Source organism: Carica papaya, chromosome 1 (assembly GCF_054855325.1).
Source record: "Carica papaya isolate Zhongbai chromosome 1, ASM5485532v1, whole genome shotgun sequence".
Taxonomy (NCBI): domain Eukaryota; kingdom Viridiplantae; phylum Streptophyta; class Magnoliopsida; order Brassicales; family Caricaceae; genus Carica; species Carica papaya.
In genome coordinates, this window is record NC_142309.1 from 18,873,266 (window position 1) to 18,880,565 (window position 7,300).

Consider the following 7,300-nt stretch of genomic DNA (forward strand, 5'->3'; position numbering starts at 1 on the left):
GTTTAGAAATATGTTCAGACTAAAAACAGAAGAGATTATTGGTTTTAGATTGAAAGATCTTTTAGCTGCTGTGGATCGAATTCAGATGGTGCTCGGGTGAGAGCACACTGTACGATAGTTTTCTTCAAGAAAGCTATGACATCTCTTATTTACTAGCTCCTGCTAACAATATAACCAATCTATCCAATCCATATGCAGTCTCCCTTGCATTTCAGAAGCATTGCCAGCAAATTTTTTATTACAAAATTTAGTAGCTGTCTTCACATAATAGCTATAATATGATCAATATTTGATACCTACACCGAACTTAGAGCAGAGAACGATGTCTTCATGGGAAAAAGATATAAATTGTAGACATACACGAGTTGTAGATCCAGTGTAAAAATATAGAAAATAGAAATTCAAATGGAGTAGAAATAAAAAAAAAATTTGAGAAAGAGAATAATATGCTGAGTAGATTTATGATTCCAACATAGCTTCAAATTCGATAAAGGAGTGTAATAGCCAGATTTATGATTAAATACGTATATACATTTCAATAAAACGCGCACTTATATCTGTACATGCATCATCTTTTTAATGCACAATTTATTTTTATTTTCCCTATCATGTCGTTCTTACAAATTTTTTGTTAAATAAGAATAAATTAACTATATTATACTTTTAAAGTTGATCTATATATAGAACTACTACTTACCTTCTCTACAACCTATATGTTCTATTTTTATTTGGATTCATACAGTCATTTAGTATCATACATACGTTTAAATTTTACATAAGAAAATAGTAGATTATAATTTTTACGTAATTTAATTCTTGCGCATGCTAATTATTCCATAAATTTACCCGAATAACAAAAACTCATGCTTGTGTAATCTAATATCTATCTCTAACCTGAAAGCTTTTGATATTGAAAAATTCTAGTATGCTTACCTCAAGCTCTAAACTTTCCTCAATCTCTCGAGGTATGGTGTACAATAAATAAAAGATAATAGATCACTGTATATATACACACACACACACACATATATATATATATAATATAGGCTAAACTCTTGTATATATGTGTTCTACATTTTGTATGGTGAATATAAACGAGTAAATATTTTGATAATAATTGTTTATATATTAAAATAATACATATTACGATATGTTATATAGGTAGCAGTTGATAGTGTCACAACGCATGACAAAAAAAAGCGTAGTAGAATGTTTGAGATATATACATATATATATATAATCAAGCACAAAGGGTTTTAAGGAAGAAAACTTATATTAAGAACTAGATGCAGTATCACTGAACGATTACAAAGTTCTTAAACAAATAACATAAAATAAGACGCCTCTTATTTTTCAGAACAAACCCTTACTCGTTAGAAGCTAAAATCCTAAAACCCAACATAATATAAAGATTAATACTGAGGCATTTACTGTGCCGAAAAAATTAAAAATTCATTTTAAATAAATAAAAAAAGTTCGCTTAGAAGAATCCTTGGCCAAATCCATGATACTTTGGAGGCATCATATTCGGATTGTTGAATGGAACAATGCTAGAACTGAATCCACCAGGCTTTGTCTCAAAAGGAAGACTTGCTCCACCGGAAGAACTTCCCAGAAAAAAAGGATGGTTAGGATGATGATGATGAGGATGAGGATGAGGAAGATGAGGATGAGGATGAGGAAGATGATGATGAGGATGATGATTATTTTGGGTACGAATCAAAATCTTCTCAGCATGCTTAGCCACATTCTTCTTCAGTTCATCGAGAGAGGCCTTCAGTTGTTGAAGTTGTGTCAAGCTCATATCGTTCTTGCGAGCCATCCACCAACATTGATTCTCATTTGCCTTTTTCATATGGTTAAGCTCTTCGCCTCACTTCTTCTCGATTTCGAGTTGGTTAAGAACCTGTACATGTGGTAAAATTAATATATATTATTTATACCGAAAATGTTTTATTAGAAAGGAAATTAATGAAAATAACCTGAGTGAGCTGCATGTTTAGCTCACGGACACTAGTGTTCCGATGAGCCTCAATGAGTTTCATGGTTCCAGATGCAGCTTGTGGTGGATTACCACTAACAAAACGTTCCAACACAGTTTGGACACAAGGATGGCCAAAAGAGAAGACCTTCTGACCGGGTGAGAAGACAATAGTATCAATCTCAGCCCCACATAGAGTGCTCAATTCACTCGCCTTCTTGAAAAGTCCGGCTCGACGTTTGGAGAAAGTGACTTGGAGATTGCTTTCATTATTCATCTTCGCCATTTCAACCTTTTGCCGTCCCTTACTCTTTCTCGCCATGGTTACAAGTATTGAATATGTGCAGAGAGAAATTAATAGAGAGATTAATGGAGAGAAATAGTTTGTATTGAAAGAGGGGAAAATGAGTGATATTTATAGGAGATTTGAATCAAGGTTGTGAATTAATAAATTTTAGGTAGACATCCTGTATATATTTTCTTGTTTTAATAATTTACTTGTTTAGGGTTGCTTGAGAATCTCCTCCTTATTGAAATATATGGTAGGAAAAATCTGGACAATTAAAGTTAAATTTTAGCTGCACTTTTATACAATTTTCAAAATCATCATTATTTTAACATATATATATACATAGCTAGATGGATATACATGAAAATTTTACATTTTTTATGTTATATATATGTATATATATTCTTGATATTAATTTGGGATTGAGAAGGGAAGAGAGCTACTTTTAATTTTATTTATTTGTCTCTTGTTAGGAGACACACTGAATCAAATTGCAATGATAAAAATCCTTAGATAATTTCTGTTAAAGTAATAAAAAATTTAAAAATGTATTATAAGATATATTAAAATTTAAAAACTATGATGAATTCTTTATAAAATTAATTGATCATTAGTACTATGGATAATTTTAATTTTATTTATAAGCATTAAGGAATGATCGAAGATGCAAATTAAATTATAACTATCAATTGGATCACATTTAAAATTCAAAATTTTAAATAATTAAATTTAATTGTGACACTCGATTAACTTTCATAACAATAAAGTTTTAATTCGATTGCGTGTGATATTCAATTAAACTTAAAATTCATATAATTCATGTTTAGCTCTTTCAAAAGGTGACTTACAATTATTTTACTTGTACAACACTTCAACTTGAGCCTGCTTAAACAAAATCCAATTTCTTTGATCCATTTGATTGAAAATTTTTATTTAATACTGTTTGGTCCTAATATAAAATCTTCCATGCATTTTTTAGGGAATTTTTATTTAAATTATATCTCATATATTTGAATAAGTTAAATAAACAATTAACATTTAATAAAGATATTATCCATACTTGGGATATATATTCCCAAATATATAGATATATTTGCATACTTAGATAAGTACTCTCAATAAAATATTTCCCATGAATATTACTTAATTTCATTATTGATTTATTTTAAGAATAATTACTCACATTAAAGTAGTAGAATTTTCTTAGCTGGAGCTTGTGCATGTGACCCATATAGGCTTAGTATTAAATTATTTATAGGACTTTTGACTCATCATCATGATTTATTTATCGCATTAATAAATTGGATGAACATACAGGTCACCAAGAGTGTCACCTAATAAATATATCACAACTCTTACAATGTATAAAAATTTGATCATGAAATTCAATAGTTTGTCCGTGGATACATAATTACCATATAGTTAATTCATTTCATTTATTATATTTCAGACTAACTCAAGATGTGACTTGTACCAACCATTATTTAACTGAATAGTTGGTATATTTCTTCCTATATAAGAGATTGTACTTCCCTGTATGATTTTAATTAAATGTTATTTATATTGTTTTAAATTTGATGTATATATATATTAGTTAATTAACCAACACAGGTATTTATTCAAAAATAGAGACTCATAATTGTCAATGTAAAAAATTAACTCGCATAAATATGACATAATTGAAGGTTTTCCCAAAGATGATTCATGTTCTTATCGAAGCACGATTATGTGACTTTAACATCTTTTTTTTATATATTTAGACGTTACTTTTGTCTTGAATTAATGAGTTAAAAGTAAATTACTTAAAATATTTTCTCCTATTACAACTCTTAGAATAGTTGGTTGATTTCAACTTGAAAATAAAAATAAATGCATAGATAAAAAAATTATGTTATTATTACACTCTTAGAAAGTACCACAACACTGCAATGAAAAGGAACATGATGAAAACCCAAATATCTAACATAAATAAAATAAAACAAACTACAAGCATCGTGTTTACAACTCATTTTAATTTCATCCTTCCAAGACTTAATCAAGAAATGTACTTAGTAGAATCTTTTTTTCCCATTTCCTTGAATATATATATTGGGATTATCCTTGAACACGTTAGGTATCGCGTTTGGGTCGTTCAATACATGAGGCATCATGTTTAATTCGTTCTGAATTATAATCGTCTCAGCTTCTTCAGTATTTTTCTTCTTCAATTCCTTAAGAGATGTCTTTAAATGCTCAAGTTGTGCGAAACTCATTTCCTTTTTCGGACCCATCCACCAACACTTACTCTCACATTTTTTTTTTGTATTTCCTTAAGCTCCGCATTGCGATTTTTCTCGATTTCCATTTGATTGAGAACCTATTTTTATATTTTTCAAATAATAAGTACAAGTCAGTATAAGTTTTAATCCAACAAAAATAAGATCAAATAAGTATATTAAGTTTTAAAATCTAAATATGGTCTACTCAAACCTGTGTGAGGATCATATTGAGCTCATGTATCCTTGAGTTGCGGTGAGCCTCAATGAGCGTCATGGCTCCTGAAGTATCTCGTGGAGGATTACCACAAATGAAATCTTCAATCACTTTTTCAACACAAGGATGACCAAAAGAAAAAGCCTTCTTACAGGGGAAAAAACAATCATTGCAATATCAACGTCACAAAGAGTGGACAATTCACTAGCTTTCTTAAAAAGACCAGCTCTTCGTTTTGAGAAAGTTACTTGGAGGTTGGTTTCGTTACTCATCTTCACCATCTCAATCTTTTGACGGCCCTTGCCCTTCCTATCCATTGCTAAATGTGAAAAAAAAAGACAATGTGAAGAAAAGATAAAAAAGTTGGTTTATAATTTTCTAGGAACTGATAGAAAATGTATAGTGTTTATAAGAGTCGTCGGACTGACATTATTATTTTGCGCTATGCAACATCAAACTTTATTTAAATGGATTTTCTATATAAATTTTTTAATCTTTAATTACTTACTCATTTGGATTCATCAGATTGGGAAATATCATTTTGTACTATCCAACATATAACTTGATTTATAAATTTATTAGCTTTAATTACTTACTTATTTGGAGTCAACAGGTTAGATATTATCATTTTGCACTATCGAATACATAACTCGATTTAGATTAATTTTCTATATAAATTTTTTAACTTTAATTACTTATTCATTTGGAGCAGATTGCATATTATCATTTTGCACCATCCAATATATAAACTGATTTATAAATTTCTTAACTTTAATTACTTATTTATTGAGAATTATTAGACTGGACATTATCATTTTGCACTTCAATATTTAACTTGATTAAGAGAGATTTTCTATATAAATTTCTTAGCTTTAATTACATCCTCATTTGGAGTTACCAGACTGGGCATTATCATTTTTCACTATCAAACTTATAATTTGATTTAGATGAATTTTCTATATAAGTTTCTGCCTTTAATTACTTACTCATTTGGAATCATCAGGTTAGACATTATTATTTGCACTATCTATAACTTGATCTAAATGGATTTTTTGCATAAATTTTTTAGCTTTAATTACTCGCTCATTTGGAGTCACCAGATTGAGCATTATCATTATACACCATCCAGCATATAGCTTGAGTTAGGTGGATTTTTTGTATAAATTTGTTAACTTTAATTACGTATTCATTTGGAATCATCAGGTTGTGCATTATCATTTTGCATTATTCAACCTATAGTTTAAGTTAGGTAGATTTTCTATAAAAATTTCTTGGATTTAATTAGTTACTCATTTGGTGTTACCAGATTGACTTTATCATTTTGCACTATCCAACATATTGCTTGAGTTAGGTGAATTTTTCATATAAATTTCTTAACTTTAATTAGTTACTCATTTGAAGTCACTAAGTTTGACATTATCATTTTTCACTATCCAATACACAATTTAATTTAGATGAATTCACTATACAAATTTATTGGCTTTAATAACTTACTTGTTTGAAATCATCAAGTTGGACATTATCATTTTTCACTATCCAACACAACTTGATTTAGATGAATTTTTTATATAATTTTTTTTCGATTTTGATGACTTACTCGTTCCGAGTCACCAAGTTGGGCATTATTATTTTATATTGTTCAATATATAATTTGATTTAGACGAATTTTCTATGTAAATTTATCAGCTTTAAAAACTTACTTGTTTGGAATGTTTTACAATCACCTCATTGAAATATGTAGTAAATAAATCTTGAAGATTGATATAATATTACCTATAAGTTATACGAATTTACCACTTCCAAATCATCCTTGCTTGTAGAACGAAATGAGATGAATCTTCTTAGAAATAGTTATTAGCAGCCACATTTTCTTGCTTATCAAATTTGACAAGATAATAAAAATAGTGTCAGCATATGTGCAAGGATGAATAAAATTTGAATTACACATCTCAATACACAGTATTATATAATTACAAACCTATTTCCTAATATATATATATATCAAATTTGGGAAGATAATGAAAATATTTTTCATGTTTCTCCATACATGAATAATAAATTGGTCAACAAAAAATTTCAAGCTTGGTAATAAAATTATAGCGAATATTGCAAAACCACCATGAAGTTTAATAAGTTATATATAAAACGAAATTAAAATTTGAAGAAGAAAATCCCAAACTACAGAATATCATACAATTACCACCCTACTAATTATTTTAAAAACCATTTTCCTCTTTTCAACCTTAGCCATAAAAGGTTTTGATGAAGCTTCTCTATAGAACTATTCCGATTTGGCTCAATTCTTCACCACGGTGAGTTATCTTTCATAGTACATTATCTTTCTTGACGCTTTCGATGATTGCTCATCTTCTCTAATCTTTTCTACATTGATTCAAAATTATTTATACTCTATTTGAATCCATAGGGACTTAAATGTGTTTCCATGAGAGATATTTTAGTCAAAATTTTAGGATTATCTAACTAAATTTTTATGTTTGCTTTTTCATTAATCTCGTCATTCTTCCCAATAAATTTACAACAAAATGGAAGGATTTAGA

At 28.7% G+C, this 7,300-nt stretch overlaps 1 pseudogene; it reads right to left on the bottom strand.

Moving 5' to 3' along the window:
- Positions 1-1,480: 1,480 nt before the first annotated feature.
- Positions 1,481-2,373, bottom strand: LOC110823167 (agamous-like MADS-box protein AGL62 pseudogene; annotated as a pseudogene).
- Positions 2,374-7,300: the final 4,927 nt, after the last annotated feature.